Source organism: Heterodontus francisci, chromosome 7, assembly GCF_036365525.1.
Source record: "Heterodontus francisci isolate sHetFra1 chromosome 7, sHetFra1.hap1, whole genome shotgun sequence".
NCBI classification, from domain to species: Eukaryota; Metazoa; Chordata; class Chondrichthyes; order Heterodontiformes; family Heterodontidae; genus Heterodontus; species Heterodontus francisci.
In genome coordinates this window covers 23,721,766-23,746,035 of record NC_090377.1, presented here as the reverse complement: position 1 = coordinate 23,746,035, position 24,270 = coordinate 23,721,766, and the positions used below count along the sequence as shown (strand labels likewise).

Below are 24,270 nucleotides of genomic sequence, written 5' to 3'. Positions count from 1 at the left end.
TGTACTCTTTAGATTATATTGCCTCTCCCCATTCTTCCTGCCAAAATGTATCACATTACACTACTCTGCATTCAATTTCATCTGCCCCACGTCTGCCCATTCCACCAGCCTGCGTATGTCCTCTTGAAGTTTATCACTATCCTCCTTCCAAGTTTTGTGTCATATGCAAATTTTGAAATTGTGCCCTGTACACCCAAGTCTAAATCATTAATCTTCTTCTTCTTTGGCCTCCTTGTCTCGGGAGACAATGGGTAAGCGCCTGGAGGTAGTCAGTGGTTTGTGGAGCAGCGCCTGGAGTGGCTATAAAGGCCAATACTAGAGTGACAGACTCTTCCACAGGTGCTGCAGAAAAAATTGGTTGTCGGGGCTGTTAAGTCATTAATACATAAAGAAAAACAGTGGTACAGAACTTGAGCATTATAGGGCACAAAGTTATCCTGCAAGATAATGGCCAACCATCAGATCACTGCTCGTTGTGTATTGCACATGCTCACAGATGGGCCTAAGGCCGTCAGTTTCAGACCTGATAAGTGCCCAGCCTAGGAGGGTAAGGCATCTCAACAGGTGAAGCTAGCCATTTCACACTGCTACTATGTAGTAGCAACACAAGTGGTATTTTCCACCAATGGGACGCTACAGCCAAGCCAAAAAGACATTCTGTCTACCACACAAATGAGTAATGTGGTACATGAATTCCAGTGCTGGTACGTGGGCGTACATCCCAACGACTGGCGGATTGTATCAAACAGCACGTCCCTTTGGCTGTTTGCAATAGACAGAGTACTGACCGTACTCAACCAGTCTGTACTTGCAAAACTCAGAACACAATGCCTAATGTTAGATGTTAGACGATTGGACAGCACTTACTGAATAATTCAGAGTGTGCTCAGAATTACACTAATAACCAATTTAAGATCAGTCAGGCTCATAACATGGCTCTCTTACACTTGCTGGAAGCTATATATATATATATATATATATACACACACATAGGCAGGGATCTGTTCTCTGCAGGCAACAAGGAACATGTCCAGGCATTGCACTTTTTTTTTTGAATTAAACAAAAGTGTGGAGGAATAACAGTTCCTTGATGCATTCTCAATGGCAACACATTGACCAGAGTCGATTTGCTAACCAATCAGCACCCTTTTCTCATGCAGTATAAATTGTTGCTCCCTTTGAAATTTGACATTCTTGCATCAGTCCTGATGAGTGCAAGACGAAAAGTTTCAACAGCATGTCTCTTTTCTCAGTAATACTTAAAAACAACGGTCCTAGTCCCGACTCCTGGGTAACCCCACAGTATATCTTCCTTCAGTCTGAAAAAACACCATTCACCACTACAATCGGTTTCCTGTCATGCAGCCAACTTCATATCCATGTTGCCACGATCACTTCTATTCCATGGGCTTTGTTGACAAGTCTGCTATGTGGCATTTTATTTAAAGCCTTTTGCAAGTCCAGGTACATCACACCAACCGCATTACCCTCATCAACCCTCTCTGCCGTTAACTCACCAAAAATGTAAGCAGGTTAGTTAAACATTATTTGCCTTTAACAACTTCATGCTGGCTTTCCTTAATTAATCCACAGTTGTCCAAGTGACTGTTAATCTAGAACAAAACTATTGTTTCTAAAAGCTTTTTCACCACCAAGGTTGAAGTGAGTGGCCTGTAGTTGCTGGGTTTATCCTTACACTTTTCTGAACAAGGGTATAACATTTGCAATTCTTCAGTCCTCTGGCACAAGTCCTGTATGAAGAAGAGATTAGGTGCTGTGCAAATGCAAACTACTCTTTTTCCCCCCCGCAAAGAGTGCGCAGTCTTAAAATATCTTTCCACTTGAAGCATCACAATATTCAGCCACACCAATTCATTACTACTCTAAATATATTTCAAATAAATGGATGTGGTATGAAAACAGATAGTACAGTAAATGTTTAGTTTTCAAGGTAAAATGAGACAGCATTCAGACTGGTATCTTTGTAAAAAAAAATCAAACATCAGTTAACATCTGTGGATTGTTGTTGCAAACAAAGTTCATGGCACATTTTTGCTTTACACTGATTTCTATTTATTTTTTATTTAGAGATACAGCACAGAAACAGGCCCTTCGGCCCACCGAGTCTCTGCCGACCAACAACCACCCAATTATACTAACCCTACAGTAATCGCATATTCCCTACCCCTACCTACACTCGGGGCAGTTTACAATGGCCAATTTACCCATCACCTGCAAGTCTTTGGCTGTGGGAGGAAACCGGAGCACCCGGCGAAAACCCGCGCGGTCACAGGGAGAACTTGCAAACTCTGCACAGGCAGCACCCAGAACCGGACCTGGGTCCCTGGAGCTGTGAGGCTGTGGTGCTAACCACTGCGCCACTGTGATATAATTCTAGTGGACTAGAGAAACAGCAGATCCTGGTAGGTGTAATTCTCTCAGATACAACAACAACATATATTTATAGACCCACTTTAACATAATAAAAACATCCCAAGGCACTTCACAGGAATATTATTTTAAAAATGACACCGAGCCACATAAGGAGATACTAGGTCAGATCACTGATAATCACGTGGCGGATCCTGTGCAACTGATGAATGACTAGTTGTTGCATAACCAGAGAAACGTTTAATTCAAACCTCTGGAATGTTTGCTTGGACATTGCACATAGCAATTGCACTTAGTTGTGATATTACTTCAGAAGCAAACATTCTGGATTAGCTGGTTGATCCTTTTCACCCCAGTAAATAAATTTGGCTTCTGCTGTGAAATGTGACTTGGAATTACTGGAGTTGGTTCTTATCCTCTTCTATTCCTCCATTCATAAAATAATGGGATTAAAAAAAAAACTCCATCTGCAAGTGACCATAGTGACCATGGCACATTCAAAGAGCAGAAGAGTTCTCTCTGGTGTCCTGCCAATATTTATCCCTCAACCAATGCCACTAAAACAGATCATCTGGTCATTTCTCTCATTGCTGTTTGTGGGGCTTTGCCACATTTCCCACATCACGACACTGACTGCACTTCAAAAGTACTTCATTGGATCCCTGCGGTCTTGATGGGTGCTTTATAAATGCAAGTCTTATTGTTGCCAATTCCCCTTCCTTAGCGTATAATGGAAACTGGCTGATCATGGACATTCCCCAAATTCTGGACTCGCACATTTAGCAGATCACCCTGGGCACAGGAATGAAGATAGGTGTAGTGCAAGTAATAAACTGAAGTCAACCCTTTTTTAGGGTACGAGGTCGGCATGTGCCAGAGGGAGATTGGCACTGAAAGGGTACATGACAGAGTGACACCTTGCACACCAGTTCATCCAGTGAAAATCCTGGCAGGTAATGAACCAGAGTAGCTCAATAGTTGTACACAAGTTACATTTCATGCATCTGGTAACATATTAGAGAGAATTTGTTCCTCTCTGCGCATAAGAATTTCAAATCCAAATTGAAGTGATTTCTTTCAGACAGCAGTCTACAAGGAATTTGAGACACAATGACATGTGGTAAGTACTACCACCACGGACCAAGCAGACGATATTTTAGCAACATAAGTAAAATGCCCAATTACTGGTCTTAAAAGTGATTAGGATTTCGCCCACATTGCTGAGAACTCATTAGAAAAAAGAAGTTTATAATCTACCAATGGCCTCATTTTCAAACAGTAAGCCCTTGAGGTTACAACATAGCAATACTGATTTTTAAAGGCAATTTTATTAAACCAAATATAAATCTCATGGTTCCACCCCAAAGGGTTTTGTGAATAATCTAAGAAAATGGTTTAACGTCAGAGATTATAACACAATTTTACTTGTGCTGACATTTCTTTTTGTATTATACTAAAAACAAGTACTTTTAAAATGTTTTTAAAAATCTGATAATTTGGGGGGTTTTGTGGTGGGGTGGTGGTGGGGGAAAAGAGGAGGAAGTTGCCTCTTGAATTCCTTAAATGTCTAAATAGAGACATCACAACATTCAGATTGTGCCAACATTTACAATCTTACAGCCCGCTTTCCCTTATATCTCCATAGTGACGTCTCATTCACAGGAGATTTTCAGCGGGTTCTTGACTGCTCCAGGTCTCCTCGTTTCTGGACAATGCGTTTCGCAAAATGCAGAGTCTGCAGAAGTAATTATTCAATTACTACAGATGACTGCCGCCTGCAGGTAGGTCAATTTACCTCTCATTATTCTTCATTTAAATATTTAGATGAAGGCCCCGCCGCTAAGCTCTGGAGGGGGGGCCGTACTGAGGTGCCCCCACCGCCTGTAATATGCGGTGGGCCCTTCTCGACGTCGGGGGTCGAGGCGGGCCTCTTCCTGCTGAATTTTACGGGCCCCCCCCACCCACCACAACCCATGGCGCGAGGGGCTGGAAAAATTCAGCCTGATGTTTTAAATTAGAGTTGTTTCTTAGGATAACTGGGTTGCAAGTCTTAGTTGGTCACTTTCCCAGTTTGGTGAGGTGTCCCAGAGTCGAATAGTCAGATGCCACTCGAAGTCTCCAAGCGAATTTGGCCAACAGTCTATAACAAGTAGGCATTCAAAGCACTTCGGCTGCAGCAGGCATCACACAGTTCTTTCAACAAGGAGTAAACCAATAGATCTATTTGGATTTTAAATTAGCAGTCTATCAGTAGAAACTTCACTGAGAATTCCAGAATTCCCAGAAACACAAAAAGGCAGCAGAAAGTCACTCCCGAGACAGAGATTTCTTAGACATTGCAAGTAAAAAGGAATTTGTTACCTCCAACAATGCAAAGATTCTGTTCCAGGGTCTTTTTTTCCCCCCTCTTTAAGTGAAACACAGCCAGGTCAATTTACATCTCATTATTCACAGTCGATTTTTTGCTGAGAGACAAATCCTTCCTTCATGAAAGCACACTTCGCTGGAGTACCAAATCAAACCAGTTCTAGCCAGTCTTTACACACAGTCAACTGATACATTACAGCAAGTGACCTCTCTCTCTCTGTGTCTCCTGTTGCCTAGGAAACAGGCTTACTGCTTGCACACACTGTTCCCAGAGAATGTAAAAACTGCTCTCAAACAAATGCACACAGAACCACCCCCCACCTTAGTTTTTAAACAGAGAAAAAAAAAACACTTCCATGCAGAGGGTTGTGGATGCTCCATCATTGAATACACTGAAGGCTGGGATAGACAGATTTTTGGTCTCTCATGGAATCATGGAATATGGTAAGCAGGCGGGAAAGTGGAGTTGCACCCGAAGATCAGCCATGATCACTTTGAATGGCGTAGCAGGCCCGATGAGCAATATTTATTTATTTTTATTTATTTTATTTTAGAGATACAGCACTGAAACAAGCCCTTCGGCCCACCGAGTCTGTGCTGACCAACAACCACCCATTTATACTAACCCTACAGTAATCCCATATTCCCCATCACCTCCCTACACTAGGGGCAATTTACAACAGCCAATTTACCTATCCCTGCAAGTCTTTGGATGTGGGAGGAAACCGGAGCACCCAGCGAAAACCCACGCAGACACAGGGAGAACTTGCAAACTCCACACAGGCAGTACTCAGAATTGAACCCGGGTCCCTGGAGCTGTGAGGCTGCGGTGCTAACCACTGCGCCGCCCTTGCGCCTACTCCTGCTCCTAATTCTTGTGTACTCCTTCATGGCTCTTGCTCAGTACTGCACCAGAATTATTATGAGCTCAATCTCCTGAAAAAGGACTGAAGTCCACAATTTTCTGGGCAATTGAACTAGCATGGCCCAGGAAGCCTCTTCTAGAGTAACATTACGAATGACGAAAGCAAAGGGAGCAGGCATTGTAAAGGGTGGGGCAGAGTGGGTGAATAGTCGGAGAGAGGAACAAGGAGGAGAATGGTGAGGCATGTTCCCAGAGGAGGAAATCGATGGCCTTTGCACCAGATAATGGAATGAGGCAGTGTGGGCTGCTGATTTAAGACAGCCAATGATGGAGGCCAAATTGGGTGGGCTCGAATACTTATGTGGGCTCCTTGCTGGGTCAATTGCAGGAGAGCAGGTCAGCACGAGGGTAGCAGAAAGTGGATGTGGGCAGACAGCAGTACATTTGAGAAATGGGAGGTGATTGACGATGGGGACAAGGTGGAGGGTGGGGTGCTGCTCAGACAAAATGCCCATAGTCAACATAGAGAAGTGGCTTTAGATTATTTATGCAAATGAGCATGCTAGACTGTGATTGAACTCATTGTGAACGTTCGACAAGATCAGTGGCCTGTTGCCAAAGCCATCCAACTCCAGATGGTGGTTGCAGCCCAGACTTGAAGGAGGTTGAAGAGAGCTCAAGACCTGGTGGCAGTCAGTGGACGATCCAGCTTCAGTATCTCCAGTGCTATAATCATTTGTTGAATATTGCTGAAAATAGAGACATTTTGTCAAAGCTTTCCATCTTGCACTCATCAGGACAAATCGCAAGAATACCAATGTATGGGAAGCAACAAATTTATACTGTATGAGAAGAGAGTGCTGATTGGTTGGCAAGTGGACTCTGATGGGTAGAGACATTGCCATGGAGAATGCACCAGTGAATGGCTGTCACTTATTTTGTTTAGCTGAAACAGGCACAATATGTGGACATGTTCTGTCTGCAAAGAACAGGGCCTGCGTATTTATATATGCAGCTTCCAGCCCGCGCAAATGCATCACACTGCGAGCCCGACTGGCGATCTTGAATTGGTTGTCAGCGTAATTCCTAGCACACTGAGGATTATTTAGAAAATGTTGTCCAATCGCAGAATCACATCTAACGTTAAGACACTGTGTTTTGAGTTTTGCAAACGCTGGTTGGGTACGGCCTGTACCTTGCCCACTGCGAACAGCGGAAGGGACATGTTGTTTGATACAATCCCCCAGTCTTTGGGACATGCGGCCTATATACCTAGCATCACACTGGCACTGAAATTCATATATAATATTACTCATTTGTGTGATAAGATAAGCTGCTGTCTTTTTGACTCGACAGCAGCATCCTGTTAGTGGCGAACACCACACGTGTTGCTACTGCACAGCAGCAGCATGAAACTGCGAGCTTCACCTGTTGCTCAAATTTTTGGGATACATTACACTTCCAGGGTAAATCGGAGGAAGAGTAGGCACTCTTCAGAGCCGAAAATGACAGCCTTAGGCAGCCATGAGTTTAGTCACTTGCCAACCAATCAGTACTCTCTTCTTATACAGTATAAATTTGCTGCTTCCCAGACTTTGGTATTCTTGCGAATTGTCCTGATGAGTGCAAGATGAAAAATTGCGACAAAATGTCTCTATTTTCAGCAATATTCAAGTTCTGTACTGCCAAACGACTATCTATAACCATTTCATTGATCAATACGGCCAGCACACCTTTTTCCTTCCCCATCTTTCCTGAATACCTTGTAGCCAAGAATATTAAGTTCCCAACCCTCCTTCTCCTTTATACAGTGCCAATAATGGAGACTTAGCACATAATCTCATGTGGTGACATATGCCTGCAGCTCCAACTTTATTTACCTCGCTACATGCATTTATTCTAACAGCATTGCCATCGTTGAAGCCCCCACCATCAAAATCCTGAGGGTCACCATTGACCAGAAACTTAACTGGACTAGCCATATAAATACTGTGACTACAATTGCAGGTCGGAGGCTGGGAATTCTCACCTCCTGACTCCCCAAAGCCTGTACACCATCTACAAGGCACAAGTCAGGAGTGTGATGGAATACTCCCAACTTGCCCTGATGGGTGGAGCTCCAACAATGCTAAAGAAGCTCAACACCATCCAAGACAAAGCAGCCCGCTTGATCTGCATCCCATCCATTACCTTCAACATTCACTCCCTCTATCACCAGCGCACCAAGTCTGCAGTGTGTACCATCTACAAGATGGCTCCTCCTTCCAAACCCATGACCTCTACTGCCTAGACGAACAACAGCAGCAGATGCATGGGAACACCACCTACAAGTTCCCCTCCAAGCTACACACCATCCTGACTTGGAAATATCATGCAATTCCTTCATTGCCACAGAGTCAAAATGCTGAACTCTCTCCCTACATCACTGTGGACATACCTATTCCACAAGGACTGCAGCAGTTCAAGAAGGCAGCTCACCACCACCTTCTCAAGGGCAATTAGAGATGGGCAATAAATGCTGGCCTAGCCAGCGACGCCCACATCCATGAATGAATATAAAAAAAATTTGAGCTATGCTGTACTCTAATGCTATTCATGTTGCCCAGTCCTCAGTGCATCTAGTTTCCCCTCTCTAATGTTTCATCCCAGTGCCGAACCCCCTTGCTAAACAGTGAAACTTTGGAAAGGCTGTGACTATTTGTTCTAAATTACTTTGCACCACCAATGCTTTGGACATTTGGGGAACAGGGATCATATCAAGAGGCTTAGAATAGTTATGGAAAAGGACAAGGAATGGTCAAGTGTAAAACTACTTAACTGAAGGAGGGATAATTTCAGTGAGTTAAAAAGGGTTCCGGCCCAGGTGGATTCTCTCGAACTAGGGGTCATAGTCTCAGGATAAGGGGTCTGTCATTTAGGACTGTGAAGGGAAGAGGAGAACTTCCTTCACTCAGAGGTTTGCGAATCTTTGAAATTCTCTACCCCAGAGAGCTGTGAATTCTCAGTCATTGATAGATTTTCAGATACTAAGGGAATCATGGGATATAGGGATATAGAGTGGGAAAGTGGAGTTCAGAGAGATCAGCCATGATCGTATTGAATGGCAGAGGAGACTCGAGGGGCTGTATGCCTTACTGCTGCTCCTCTTTTTTTATGTACAAAGAACAAAGAACAGAACAGGCCATTCGGCCCTCCAAGCCTGCGCCGATCTTGATGCCTGCCTAAACTAACACCTTCTGCACTTCCGGGGTCCATATCCCTCTATTCCCATCCTATTCATTTATTTGTCAAGATGCCTCTTAAACGTCATTATCGTACCTGCTTCCACCATCTTCCCCAGCAGCAAGTTCCAGGCACTCACCACCCTCTGTGTAAAGAACTTGCCTCGCACATCCCCTCTAAACTTTGCCCCTCTCACCTTAAACCTATGTCCCCTAGTAACTGACTCTTCCACCCTGGGAAAAAGCTTCTGACTATCCACTCTGTCCATGCCGCTCATAACTTTGTAAACCTTTATCATGTCGCCCCTCCACCTCCGTCGTTCCAGTGAAAACAATCCGAGTTTATCCAACCTCTCCTCATAGCTAATGCCCTCCAGACCAGGCAACATCCTGGTAAACCTCTTCTGTACCCTCTCCAAAGCCTCCATGTCCTTCTAGTAGTGTGGTGACCAGAATTGCACGCAATATTCTAAGTGCGGCCAAACTAAAGTTCTGTACAGCTGCAGCATGACTTGCCAATTTTTATACTCTATGCCCCGACAGATGAAGGCAAGCATGCCGTAAGCCTTCTTGACTATCTTATCCACCTGCGTTGCCACCTTCAGTGACCTGTGGAACTATACGCCCAGATCTCTCTGCCTGTCAATACTCCTAAGGGTTCTGCCATTTACTGTATACTTCCCACCTGCATTAGATCTTCCAAAATGCATTACCTCACTTATGTACTGATGATTGGAATCAAACATTGGTAGGCAAAATAGTAACTGAACAATGAGAGGCTCTTCAAAGAGATAGCTTGGGTACAGATTAGTAACATTCCCATGACTAACGATATAGAGATTAAAATGAGAGAGATAATCGGATGTTCATGGCAAATGTAAGGTTAATACTACATTGGAGAATCAAAATAAATACAGAGGAGATTTAAAAAAGGGAATGAGAGCAGAGGTAGAGTATGAGAATAGATTAATGGCCAACATAAAAAGGAACACAAAAAAGCCTTTGGTAAACACCATTAGTAAATGGGTAGGCAAAAGAAAGGCGGGGCCAATTAGGGACCCCAAAAAAATCTTCTTGTGGAGGCAGAGGGCATGGCTGAGATATGAAATTAGTACTTTCATCTGTCTTCACTCGAGAAGAGGATGCTGCCAATGGAGCAGTAAAGGAGGAGATGGTACCAATATTGGACAGGATAAAAATTGAAAAAGAGGTACTTAAAAGGTTAGCAGTCCTCAAAGTGGTGAAGTTACCTGGTCCAGATGGGATGCATCCTAGGTTATTGAGAGAAGGAAGGGTGGAAATTGCAAAGGCACTGGCCACAACCTTCCAACTCTCCTTAGTGGTGCCAGAGGACTGGAGGATTGCAAATATTTCACTCTGTTCAAAAAGGGAATAGGGATATAACCCAGAAACTACAGGCCAGTCAGCCTAACACTGGTGGTGGAGAAACTTTGAGACACAATAACCAAGTATAGGATAATAAGCAAAAGTCAGCGTGGATTTGTTAAAGGCAGTCCTGATTGAATTCTTTGAAGTAATGGAGAGGGTTGACAAGGGTAGTGCAGTTGATGTATATATGCACTTTCAAAAGGCATTTCACAAACCATCACATAATAGGATTGTTAGCAAAATTAAAGCCATGGGATTAAAGACAGCGCAGATACAAAACTTGCTAAGGGACAGAAAGTAGCGGCGAATGGTTGTTTTTTCAGAAGAGAGGGAAATATACAGTGGTGTTCCTCAGGGGTCAGTATCAAGATCCAGTTATATGTTAATGACCTGGACTTGGGTTAACAGGGCATAATTTCAAGGATTGCAGATGACATGAAACTCGAGCATGCAGTAAACAATGAGGAGGATAACAACAGACTAGGGAAATGGAGAGACACCGTGTAGAGATGGGTGAAATTATACTTTTCGGTAGGAAGAATAAGAGGCATTATAAACTAAAAGGGCTGCAGGAACAGAAAGACCTGAAGGTGCACACATAAATCTTTGAAGGTGGCAGGACAAGTTGCTTTCCTGAATCGCAGCCCAAAGTTTGGAACACAGACTAAGGCCAATTTTTTTCTTTCCTAAAGTTTTTTTTTTAAATTGTGCTGTCTGCAACAATTACATTTGAATGCTACAAATTAAATATTTTAGATGGAGCACAAATTACTTTTACAGTACATCACTGTTACTTACAGCCTCACAGAAAAGAGCTCCAATTTTTTTTGACAAGGCCAGAACTAGTAAAGTAGAACTGAATGTTTTGGACGGGTCAACCAAACACAAAACAGAAGCACTTCTTTCATCTAGGAACATTTTTACGTTGTACTGAACAAAACACTACTGTGCACTGCACTATCCAGTACTTTAATGATTTTAATTATCCTAGCTTGCTGGTACTGTGCAAAATTATTGCTGATTAGAGCAGTGCCAGGCTGCGGATTAGTGACTGCTGGGAATGCTATGCCGACTGGCAAATATCAATTCACTTGTAACCCCTGGCACCTCAGCTTCGACCGCATTTGTACCTTAGCCCAGAGCAGGAAAACAGCTCGAGAATGCGACTTACGCTTTTCCTTTATTCATGAAAAAATGATTCAGCATTGTAACTCAGCTATTTAACTGATACACCAAGGTAAAGTTGCACTTCAACTAATTAAAGATTAAATATTAGAATTAATTTGTCACTTTCATTGCTTCCACCAACAGTGACAGACTTGTAACCAGTTAAGTGCTACGCAGGTCAAAATGCAAACTGCAGACAGACACAAGTTTGGAGGGGCAATATATGTACTTGTAATGGCTAGATGGTTTAAACAACTTTAATTGACACAGAGAAGCAAATTTCACCCAGCCACCATTACACTTTGCTGAAGCTCTAGTAACAAGGTTAAAAGCACTGTAAAAACTGTACAGACATCGAGTTAAAGGACTGGGAGGTCTGCCACACTACTGACGAGAAGCATTTTGCTCGTCATGGAGCTACAGTACTTCAATCCACAAACTCTCACCAGCACACAGAGCTGGCAGGTTACCAGACCGTTCCATACGACCAGCTGTCAGCCAGCATACTAATCAAATGCTTACCTCAGCTCAATCAAATGAGAGCCAAAGTATTTAACAGATTTGTTTGCTCATTATTTCTCCAGTGTCATCAGCCACAAGAAATCCTGAATTACAACATATGTAGACATGTAAAATGCAGTTTCGATCTACTGCAATTTGTTATTTTCCCCCAGTTTGAGCCTTCGTAACTGATGGTGTTGTTGGGACGAGATTCACAGGCATTTGTGACTCTTTAGCCAGGGGACCAGCAATCCAAAATGAGGATTACACAGACAGTAGCAGCAGTATTTACCCAAGATACCCCACAATTCACCCCAATCCCATCTTCACATGTGCATGTTCCAACTCAAGTCACAGGATGGCAAAGCAGTACCAAGAATTTACCCTCTCCATAGCCCAAAAGGTACTGAGGTCAACATCCAAATTGCAGTTGAGATCAGCTAATTCAGACCACAGACTGAACCTCGAACCTTTGGTCTGGCCATCATACTACATCACGTGTTGTTTTCCCACTAGACCAAAGGGAGATCTATGCCAAAGTTTCCAATGTGCCCCTCAGGAAGTGATAGAAAAAACAAATCAGAAATCCCAAGTTTCAATGCTAAACAATGTACACTATAGACCCGTTCTTGAGACTTGCTTTCCAGCATAGAGTGCAGATCATGGAAATTAGCATGCACAATTCCTAGTGATGAAAACGAATGGCCAGATCATCATGTGCACTCTGAAGCAGCAGAATGAACTCCGTGGCAGAATCTCTAACCTGTGTTCCTGTCAGCAGTGGAGCATTTCAAAATCTGTGAGAAAGGTTAATGTATGTTACGTAACATTTACTGCACATAAACAGGCCAGTTGGCTCTTCAGATCCTCGCCAGTGTTTATGCTCCATACGAGTCTCCTCCCACCCTTCTTGATCTATACCCCATCAACATAGTCCCTTCTATTCCTTTCTCCCTTGTATTTATGTAGCTTCCTCTTAGTTGCATTTTTCTAGTCACTTTAGCTACTAACCACTCTTTGGGTAAAGAAGGTTCTCCAGAATTCCCTATTGGATTTATTCGAACATATTTTTGACTCCTTGTTCTCATCTCCCCCAAAAGTGAAAACACCTTCTCTATATCTACCTTATCAAATCCTTTTATAATCTTAAAGATGTGTATCAGGTCACCCCTCAGCCTTCTTTTTTTCTAGAGAAAACTGCCCCAGCCTGTTCAATCTATCCTGATAGGTTACAAACCTCTCTCATTTCTAATATCATTCTAGTAAATCTTTTCTGCATTACCTCCAGTGCATCTGTATCCTTTCAATAATATGGAGAGCAGAACAGTTCACAGCACTCTTAAATGTGGTCGAACCAAGGTTCCAATACAAGCTTAACATAGCTTCTCAACTTTTCAATTATGTCACTCTATAAATGAAGCCAGTGCTGTATTCGCTTTTTTAAAAAAAAAGAGAAATGGCCTGATTAACCTGCATCACTACTTTAAGCGATTTGTGTATCTGTACCCTCAGGCACCTCAAGTTCCTCTACCCTAATTTAGACAGTTTCCTCATTTTTCCTACCTAAAATGTACCAAAATTATAGGCATGAGATTATCGGACAAATCATTCAGCCCTTAACCAGTATCAATTTCAAGAGGCAAGAGACTGGGTTTGGTAGGATTATTTGTAGGTTATACAAGGCCGACTGAAACAAGGTGACACTGAATAACAAGTCCGCAGAAGGGATTGGGTGTTTGAAAGTGTCCAGAAATAAGGACCAGAGGACGTAAATAGAAATGAATAAAAAAGTAAAATTTAAAACAGTGCTAAGAAACAACTTCTTCCGGCTTTCTACATCCCAACAGTGACTACACTTCAAAAAGTACTTCATTCGCTGTAAATTATAGAAGAGAATCATAGAAAGTTTAAGGCACGGACAGAGGGCACTTGGCCCATTGAGTCTGCGCTGGCCAAAAAAAACAAGCCACCCAGTCGAATCCCACCTTCCAGCTGCAGGTTATGGCACGTGAGGTGCATATCCAGACACCTTTTAAATGAGTTGAGGGTTTCTGCCTCTACTACCCTTTCAGGCAGTGAGTTCCAGATCCCCAACACCTTCTGGGTAATTTTTTTTCTCATTTCCCCTCAAATCTTTCTACCAATCACTTTAAAACTATGCCCCCTTGTCACTGACCTTTCTGCTCATGTAAATAGGCCCTTCACATCCACTCCATCCAGGCCCCTCACAATTTTGTACATTTCAATCAGATCTCCCCTCAGTTCTCTGTTCCAAGGAGAACAACCCCAACCTATCCAATCTTCCCTCATAGCTACATTTTTCCAGTCCCGGCAACATCCTCAGATCTCTTCTGTACCCCCTCTCATGCAATTACATCCTTTCTGTAATGAGGTGACCAGAACTGCACATAGTACTCAAGCTGTGACTTAACCAATGATTTATACAGTTCCAGCATAACCTCCATGCTCTTACAGTCTATACCTTGGCTAATAAAAGAAAGGATTCCATCTGCCTTCTTAACCACCTTATCGACCTGTCCTGCTACCTTCAGGGATCGGTGGACATTCACTCACTTCCTTCACACCTCGCAGCATTCTCCCATCAATCATGTATTCCTTTGACTTGTTTGACCTCCTCAAATGCATCACCTCACACTTCTTCCGGTTGAATTCCATTTGCCACTTTTCTGCCCATCTGACCAGACCATCACTATCTTCCAGCAGCCTACAGCTATCCTCTTCGCTATCTACCACACGGCCAATCTTTGTGTCATCTGAAAACCTCTTGATCATGCCCCCTAAATTTATGTCCAAATCATGGTTTTATACCACAAAAAGGGGACCCAATACCAAGCCCTGCAGAACGCCACTGGAAACAGCCCTCTGGTCACAAAAACACCCGCCAATAATTACCCTTTGTTTCCTGCCACTGAGCCAATTTTGTATCAACCTTGCTACATTTCCCTGGATCCCATGGGCTTTTTTTTTTTTAAACCAGTCTGCCATGCGGGGCCTTGTCAAAAACCTTGCTAAATTCCATGTAGACAACATCAACTGCACTACCCTCATCAATCTTCCCTGTTACTTCTTCAAAAAATTCGATCATGTTGGTCAGACAAGATCTTCCTTCCCTCAACAAATCCATGCTGACTATACTTGATTAATCTGTGCCCTTCTAAGTGACAGTTTATCCTGTCTCTCAGAATAGATTCCAATAATTTTCCCACTACTGAGGTTAGATTGACTGGCCTGTAATTTTTCGGTCTATCCCTCGTTCCCTTTTTAAACAGAGGTACAACGTTAGCAGTTCTCCGATCTGCCGGAACCACACCTGTATCCAGTGAGGACTGGAAGATGATGGTCAGACCTTCTACTATTTCCTCTCTCGCTTCTTTTAACAACCTGGGGTACATTTCATCCAGCTCTGGTGATTTATCCACTTTCAAGGATGCTAATGCCATTAATACTTCCTCTCTCTCTCTGTTTATCACATCTAATACTTTCACACCCCTCTTCCTTAACTACAATATCTGCATCGTTCCCCCTCTTTTGTGAGGACAGACGCAAAGTATTCATTAAGAACAATACCAATATCTTCCACCCTTACGCATAGGTTACCTTTTTAGTCTTTTATGGGCCCTACTCTTTCCTTAGTTATCCTCTTACTCTTAATGTATTGATAAAACATCTTTGGGTTCACCTTGATTTTGCTTGCCAATATTTTTTCATGCCCTGTCTTTGCTTTCCAAATTTCTTTTTTGATTTCACCCGTCCACTTTCTATACTCCTCTCAGCTTTCTGTAGTATTGAGTTCTTGGTGTCAGACATAAGCTTTCCTTCTCTGCCCTATCTTACCCTGTAAGCTCCTTGACATCCATGGGGCTCTAGATTTGGCCATCCCACCCTTTTTCTTTGAGGAAACAGGTTTACTCTGAACCTCTTGAATCTCCCGTGAATGCCTCCCACTGCTCTGACACTGATTTACCTTCAAGTAGCTGTTTCCAGTTGACTTTCGCTAAATCACTCCTCAGTTTAGTAAAATTGGCCTTGACCCAATTGAAAACTCAACTCCTGTTCTGTCGTTTTTCATAATTATGTTAAAACTGACTGAATAATGATCACTACCACCAAAATGCTCTCCCACTGCCGCTCCTTCCATCCGCTCATCTTCATTTCCTAAAGCTAAGTCTAAAACTGCTGGACTTGCTACAAACTGGCCAAAAATGTTCTCCTGAATGCACCTCAAGAATTCTGCTCCCTCAATTCCTTTCACACTCAAAATATCCCAGTTAATATTGGAGTAGTTAAAATCCCCTACTATTACTGCCCTATTGTTTTTGTACTTGTTAGAGATTTGCCAACAGATCTGCTCTTCTATCTCCCTCTGACTGTTTAGGGGTCTATAGTACATTCCCAGCAGCGTAATTGCCACTTTTTTGTTCCTTAGCTCAATCCATATGCCCTCATTTAATGAGCCATCCCTCCTCACAGCTGTAATTGTTTCTGTAAAGTGTTTTGAGATGTCCATGGTCGTGAAAAAGCACTATATAAATGCAAATCTTTTTGCGTTTTCAAAAGAGCAAGAAAGTTTTGAATAGTCCATCAATCTTACCAGACATAAAAAGCGTTAGTTGTTATTCAAAATACAATTGCATTCCATGCCAAACTGCAATGATTTGCTTCTCACATCCCTAATTTTCTTAAGGGACGTTTCGAGTCACTGAACCCAACTGATTTTTATATAAAAATTGACATCAAATCTGTGTACAATGTGTTATTGGGCAGGTGTTCCCAGACATTCAGGTTGCCGACACAACACTACTGAAGTCAGGTCCTGCGAATGAAAAGAACTGAGCAACCCTCCCCCAAAATTACACCACTCCCATTCAACCAGACTTGCAAAGGCACAACAGAAAGAAAAAAAAATCAGAAAACAACTCATCACACAAAAAAAAATGGAAATTTGACCAAATTAATTGCACCATTAAAACAACACAATTTTGCTATGCAAACCCACCCAGAACACAGGTCTATGCAATGAGACCATTTTGTTTCATCATTTTAAGTACAAGAGACCCTCTACTATCCGAGTTAGATATCCATATTCCTGATCATCTGATAGAATTTCTGTGACACTTCTCACGAGATGTTTTACTGACAAAATCTTTCTTTGGTTACTTAGGTTTTCCCAGTGAACAAACCTATATATACACTGTGTGTTATTTCTATTGCAATAGTCATTAATCACACCCCCGGGGTAACACTTTCACGGTGCACCAGAAGCTTGGGGAGTTCTGATTATTCACCAATGAGGGAGCCTCTCCATTATTGTGCGGAATAGACATACACATTACTGAATAAAACCAAAGAACACATACAACAAATCAATAAACACGATGGCAGTAGGTTGCCAAGATCTGTCAGGCTAGAAAACAAGGATACAATGTCTTGGATTCATGTCATAAAGCAATGTTAAATGTGGAAATGAGTTATTTTAGAACCTCATTTCATACTAGATACAGTGGGGAGGGAGGAAGAAAACAATAAAATAGCAACTCAAAAAAAGGGTCGAATACCCCAAGGGATTATAAAAAGAGCTTTGCGCAGAGATTGAATTACCTTCCCTCACTCTCTGATGTTTAATCACTTACAGAAGTTGATTGTTGACAACAGCTCTGTATAAGTGCAATGGGTTTAGACACAAGGCCTTTTACAGCAGGGAGAAACACTTATTGGAATCAGTGACTAAAGAAGTTGTTACTTGGGGTTTCCAAAGATTACTATTTCTGTTTAGCTTCGGCTTCTTGGCGGGGATAGATTGCAAAGGTGAGCATTGTACAAACCAGAGTAAAGTCAATGATGCAAAGTGGATGACGATGATGACAAGAAGCCCTACACAGCATCACATGACACACATTGTGGTACAACAAAGCAGTAGGGAAATTGTACCAAGTGCATGTTAGAACTTGTGACTCAATTCACAGCTGTGTACAAGGGAACACCAATTCAAACTGGGCCAAATGACATATCGCCACAAGGCCATTTCAGTACAAATGAAGATGCTTCAAACACCAGAGAGCATGCAGTGTGCATGGATATGCTCGAGACCTTCTACAACCAGCAAGCACAAGAAATGTCGACATATCAATACAAGCAACATTATCATTTAACTCTAGAAATTTCCTTTCGCTTTGTTGAAAGCACATTTTATGATTGATTTAGTTATGCTCCTTAAAAAGGGGGACACAAGAAAATTTGTTTTCTGTTGACACTCTTACAATTGTTTAAACAAAGGACTGAAGTCACAAACTATTGTATAAAAGTCCGGCTTACATTTAGATAGATTGTTTCCCTAAGCACCTTGAAAATGTTTATGATAAAAAAATCTACTGAATACATTTTTGTCCTTTACCAACAATCTTTGGATACCATGTCTGCATTAGCCTGCCCTGGAACCTTCTTTCATTGAGTTCCCACATTGTGTTAAAGTGCCCGATCTCAATCGCCACTTCACAGTAGCGTTAAACAAAATTTGACAGTAAGCCACAAACAGATATTAGGGCAGATGACCAAAAGCTTGGTCAAAGAGGTAAGTTTCAAGGAGTTTCGTTAAAGGAGGAAAGAGAAGCGGAGAGGTTTAACAAGGGAAACCCAGAGTTCAGGGCTCTGGCAGCTGAAGGGATGGCCGTCCATAGCAGAGCAATTAAAATCGGAAATACTTAGGAGGCCAGAATTGCAGAAGATGAGAGATAGGGAGGGGCAAGGTCACAGAGAGATCTGAAAAAAAGGATAAGACTTTTCAAAAAAAAAATGGAGGCATTGCTTAACCGGGAGCAAATGTAGGTCAGCGAGCACAAGGGTGAGCGTTGAACGGGACTTGGTGCATGTTAGGATACAGGCAGCAGAGTTTTGGATGACCACAAGTTTAGAGGGTGAAAGATGGGAGATCAGCCTGGGATGTGTTTCAATAGTCCAGTCTAGAGGTAATGAAGGCATGAATGAGGATTCCAACAGCAAATGAGTTCCCACATGGTTCAACCTGTTGCTAAACTATTGGGCAGCTTATCTGATGTGCAAAACTGGATGAGCAATAATTTCCTCCAATTCAATATTGGGAAGACTGAACCCATTACTTTTTGTCCCTAGTTACCAACTCCCTCCCTCTACCTGGCAACTGTCTGAGGCTAAACTAGGCTGTTCGCAACGTTAGTGTCATATTTGAGCCAGAGAAGAGCTTCTATCCACATATTCGTGCCATCACCAAGACTGCCTATTTTCACCTTCATAACACCGCCTGACTTCAACCCTGCTGGAACTCAACTGATGCTGAAACCTTTGCTGTGTGTAGACTTGGCTATTCCAATGTACTCATGGCTGATCATCCACATTCTACCCTCCGTAAACCTGAGGTCATCCTGACTCGCGCTAAGTCCCATTCACCTATCACCCCTGTGCTCGCTGACCAACACTGGCTCCCAGTCAAGCAACGTCTCGATTTAAAACTTCTTATCCTTATTTTCAAATTTCTCCATGGACTCACCCCTCCCTATCTCTGTTATCTCCACCAGCCCCACACCCCTAAGAGATATGTGTAGTCCTCTAATTCTGGCCTCTTAAGCATCCCCAATTTTAATAACTTCATCATTGGTGATGCGCCTTCAGTTGCCTAGGTCCCAAGCTTTGGAATACCCTCCCTACACATCTCTGCCTCTCTACCTTGCTTTCCTCCTTTAAAGGCACTCCTTAAAACCTACCCCTTTGACCAAGCTTTTGGTCACCTGTGGCTCAGTGTCATATTTTCTTTTATATTGCTCCTGTGAAGTGGCTTGGAACATTTGATTACATTAAAGACATTATATAAATGTAAGCCGTTTTGTTGTCGTCGTCTTCATTTTAACAAATGTTTCTGAAGAATAGTGTAGGGATAAGTTTGGATGCAAATACAATTCAATTCATCAGCCAAGCTTAATTCACTATCACTTTATAGAATAATTTAATATCATATCTACTGAATAATTCAGTTTTCAGGGTTATTAGTATATAAATATTTCAGATTTGGAAATTATGCAACCCAGTTAAAATGTCATGATGCCAAACCATTGAACGAATCTGCAGGGTATTAAGTGCACTGAATCCATAGCTGAAATATCTTAAAGCCCAAAGCATCAATTTAAGCACACACACAAAATCATCTCACATCAGACAATAACAGAAGTTTAAAAAGATTGGGCTTTTTGGAGGACAGAGCTATTTCATTCCTCAGATATCCATACAAGAAAGTAATTGAGGCCACATTGAGCTTGAGCTTTAATCATTTAACCAATACATGACTCCCTACTTCTGATGTGTGACTAAGCAGAAAGGGAAATGTAAAAATAGAAACAAATCTGCATAGAAGAGCACATCACTGTGCCCTGAAACAAAACAACTTTAGAATCTAATCACAAACTTTTCAACTCAATAATGTTACAGACAGGCAGAAGACTTCCACTTTTCACCTCCCAACAGACAACAGATATGGCGTTTTTTTTTAAACTGGCCTTTTAGTCAGTGTTTCAAGGGTCAAATAAATAGACAAAATACAGGTTTCCTCATAGGTTTGAAGATAACTATTTATTAAACAATACCTGAAAATGCTTGCCACCACACCCACTCACACAGGCACGCACACAAGATAGAGATTAGAGGATAACATGCATTTAAGTCCGATTGTTGCAAAAAGAGCTCACTTTGAAACCTGCTTGGTTTTCTGGAAGGAATTTTTAACAGCGTTGTTCCTTTTTCTTAGTTCAGTGAAGTATTACAGATTCATTTGAATAAGTCTCAGCCAAAGTTGGTGGACAATCTTAAAATTTTTTCAGATAGGGACTTTTTAAGGTCACCTTTTTCAGTCTCTGCCTCGGTGATTTAAAGGTGTTACAGGCAGGGTCTTACTCTTGGCTAGAATGGATCGCTCAGTTGCTGGCTTTCTCGCTCTGAGAAATCCCTTTTTAAGGAAAAACTTTACCAGGTTTGGTTTAGGTCAGGTGACCACAGAAGGTGTGTTCATACAATGTCTTTGAACATGGGGTCATTGTTACACAATGGGTTTTAAATGTGGCTTAACCTTATAAAATGGTGTTCTGTCCCACCTATTATCTTGGTTGGCTTTGAATCCACAGTCGGCCTGACTGTGACGGTCTTTGTCAACACAATTCTTGAAAATAGGAGCCATTTAGCATTGAATGACCTAATTAGCATTTTAATCTGCCTTCCCCAGAACTAGTCCAGATGTGATAATGGGTTTAGTCTCCAATAATCACAATGGAAATATCTGCAGTACAGGAGGGGCCACCTAACTTCTTACTCCTTCTTGTCTGCTGCAAGTGTGCCCATTTTTTGGAGCTCAGTTCAGCAGTTCATTTTTATTCAAGAAAGGGTGTAAGGACAGTCCTAGCAACTACAGGCCAGTTAGTTTATCAGTGGTGGGTAAGGTTTTAGAAACAATAATCAGGGAGAATATCAACAGACACTCAGAGAGGTTCATGTTAATTAAGGATAGCCAGCATGGATTTGTTAAAAGCAGATCATGCTTGACTAATCTAACTGAATTTTTTGATGAAGTAACAGAAGTTTGATAAAGGGAATGTAGTGGATGTTGTTTATATGGATTTTAAGAAAGCATCTGATAAGGCACCACATAAAAGTTTGGTTAACAAAATTGAGGGTCCTGGAGTAGGAGGGTCAGTGTCCAATTGGATAAAAAATTGGCTTGAGGACAGAAAACAGCGAGTCATAGTATATGGCTGCTTTTCAGACTGGAGGGTGGTAGGTAGCATTCCCCAAGGGTCAGTGCTGCAACCACTGTTTTTTTTGCTATTTATAAATTAATTGGATCTCGGAATAGAGTAGAATCTCAAAATTTACTGATGGCACCAAACTTGGAGGTGTGGCAAACAGTGAGGATGATATAACCTGTAACAGGACATAGATAGGCTAGCAGAGAGGTGGTAGATGGCATTTAATATTGACAAGTATGAGGCAATGCAATTTGGCAGAAGGAATGGGGAGAGGCAATATATATTAATGGCACAATTTTAAAGAGTGTGCAGGAACAATGGGACCTGGGGTGCATGTGCATAGATCTTTGAAGGTGGCAGGACATATTGAGAGAGTGGTTAGTAAAGCATATGGAATCTGGGCCTTCATAAATAGAGTTCTCGTGTACAAAAGCAGCAAAGTTATGCTGAACCTTTATCAAACTCTGGTTAGGACCCAACCGGAGGAGTATTGCGTCCAGTCCTGATCACCACACTTCAGGAAGGATGTGAGGGTCCTTGAGAGGGTGCAGAGGAGATTTACCAGAATGGTTCCATGGATGGAGGATTTTAGCTACAAGGTTGGCCTGGAAAAGCTGGGTTCGTTCTCCTTAGAACAAAGGAGATTGAAGGGAGATTTAATAGAAGTGTACAAGATTATGACAGGCTTAGATAAGTTATACAAAGAAAAACTGTTCCCATTAACAAATGGTTCAAGGACTAGGGGACACAGATTTAAAGTTTGGGCAAAAGATGCTGGGGGAATATGAGGAAGCACTTTTCTTTTTACTCTGCAGGTGGTAACGACCTGGAAATCTCTGCACACGACGGTGGTGGAAGCAGAAACGGTCAATGACTTCAAGAGGAAGTTGGATGGCCACCTAAGAGACTTGCAGGGCTACGGGGATCGAACCAGGGAGTGGAACTGACAGCACAGCTCCATGGAGAGCTGGCATGGACTCAACAGACTGATAGGCCTAGTTCTGTGCCGTAAATGACTCCGAGTTCATAATTGCTTTAGTTCACAACTGTTCCTTTCAAGAGCACGACAATAAACTGCTCGAAGGCTGCACTGATTGGAAAATGACAAAAAGAAGTTGCATTTATATTGGAACTTATCATATCCCTGGAGCATCCAATTATTTACTTTTTGACAGTGTTATTATGCAAAAGTGGCAGTCAAATTGCACACAGCATGATCCATCAACCAGCAAGTGAAATTAATGACTTGCTTTTGATTGAGAGGGGAAATGTTAGCCAAGACACTGAGGAAAGTACCTGTCTTCTAATGATGCTATGGGATCTGTTAGATCCAGTATAACAGGTAGAAAGAGCCTCGGATTAACATCTCATCTGAAGGAGGGCACCTCAAACAATGCTGCACTGAAGTGGCTCAGTGCCAAACTTTCTGAACTCAAAGGCCAGTGCGCTACTAATTGAACCAAGGTGCTGCTCAAGTAAATAAACTTAGCTATACCCAGTGAAGCTTAATGGCTTTTATGGTCCATGACTTGCTTTTACTGGAAAGAGGTTTCTCTTGCTTCTTTCCAACGAAGCTCAAGTTCTGGAAAAGTCTGCACTAAAAACTTTTCATTCTTTTGGAAGACACTTTGATCTGCACAGTACGTACACTGTTGAAATTTCTTTAAGAAAAAAGGTACACTCCCTGTGAAGGCACCAAACACTGCCATTTTCACACACACGTTTACAAACTTATATGATGCACCACATGACTCCAAAGCTTATCCACCAGCTAAAAGGCACAAATCAGTAGTATGACAGAATACTCTCCACTTGCCTGGATGGGTGCAGCTCCAACAACACTCAAGAAGCTCGACACCATCCAGGACAAAGCAGCCCGCTTGATTGGCACCCCATCCACCACCAATGCACAGTGGCCACATGTGTACTATCTACAAGATGCACTGCAGCAACTCACCCAGGCTCCTTCCAAACCTGCAACCTCTATGAGCTAGAATGACAAAGAGCAGCAGGCGCATGAGGACACCACCACCTGCAAGTTTCCCTCCAAGTCACACACCATCCTGACTTGGAACTACATCGCCGTTCCTTCACTGTCACGGTGTCAAAATCCTGGAATTCCCTTCTGAACAGCACAGTGGGTGTACCTACCCCACATGGATGGCAGCGGTTCAAGAAGGCAGTTCACCACCACCTTCAAGGGAAATTAGGGATGGGCAACAAATGCTGGCAGTGAGCAGGTTATTGCTGAGCAAGTGCCGCTTGATAACACTGTCGACGACACCTTCCATCACTTTACTGATGATCGAGAGTAGACTGATGGGGCGGTAATTGGCTGGGTTGAATTTGTCCTGTTTTTTCATGTACATGACATACTTGGGCAATTTTCCACATTGCTGAGTAGATGCCAGTGTTGTAGCTGTACTGGAACAGCTTGGCTAGGGGCGCAGCAAGCTCTGGAGCACAAATCTTCAGTACTATTGCCAAAATGTTGTCAGGGCCCATTGCCTTTGCAGTATCCAGTGCCTTCAGTCATTTGAGTGAATCGGATTAGCTGAAGACTGGCATCTGTGATGCTGGGGACTTCAGG

General features: G+C 42.4%; 1 protein-coding gene and 1 long non-coding RNA gene across 5 annotated transcripts in view; one reads left to right on the top strand and one right to left on the bottom strand.

Moving 5' to 3' along the window:
* epb41l5 (erythrocyte membrane protein band 4.1 like 5) overlaps window positions 1-24,270 on the bottom strand; it is a 169,204-nt gene that overhangs the window by 135,376 nt on the left and 9,558 nt on the right. The gene's annotated exons all lie outside the window — the stretch shown is intronic.
* LOC137371891 (uncharacterized) lies at window positions 3,447-22,907 on the top strand. The gene is made up of 3 exons (XR_010975297.1): window positions 3,447-3,511; window positions 4,037-4,172; window positions 22,496-22,907. It is a non-coding gene; the product is annotated as an uncharacterized lncRNA (long non-coding RNA).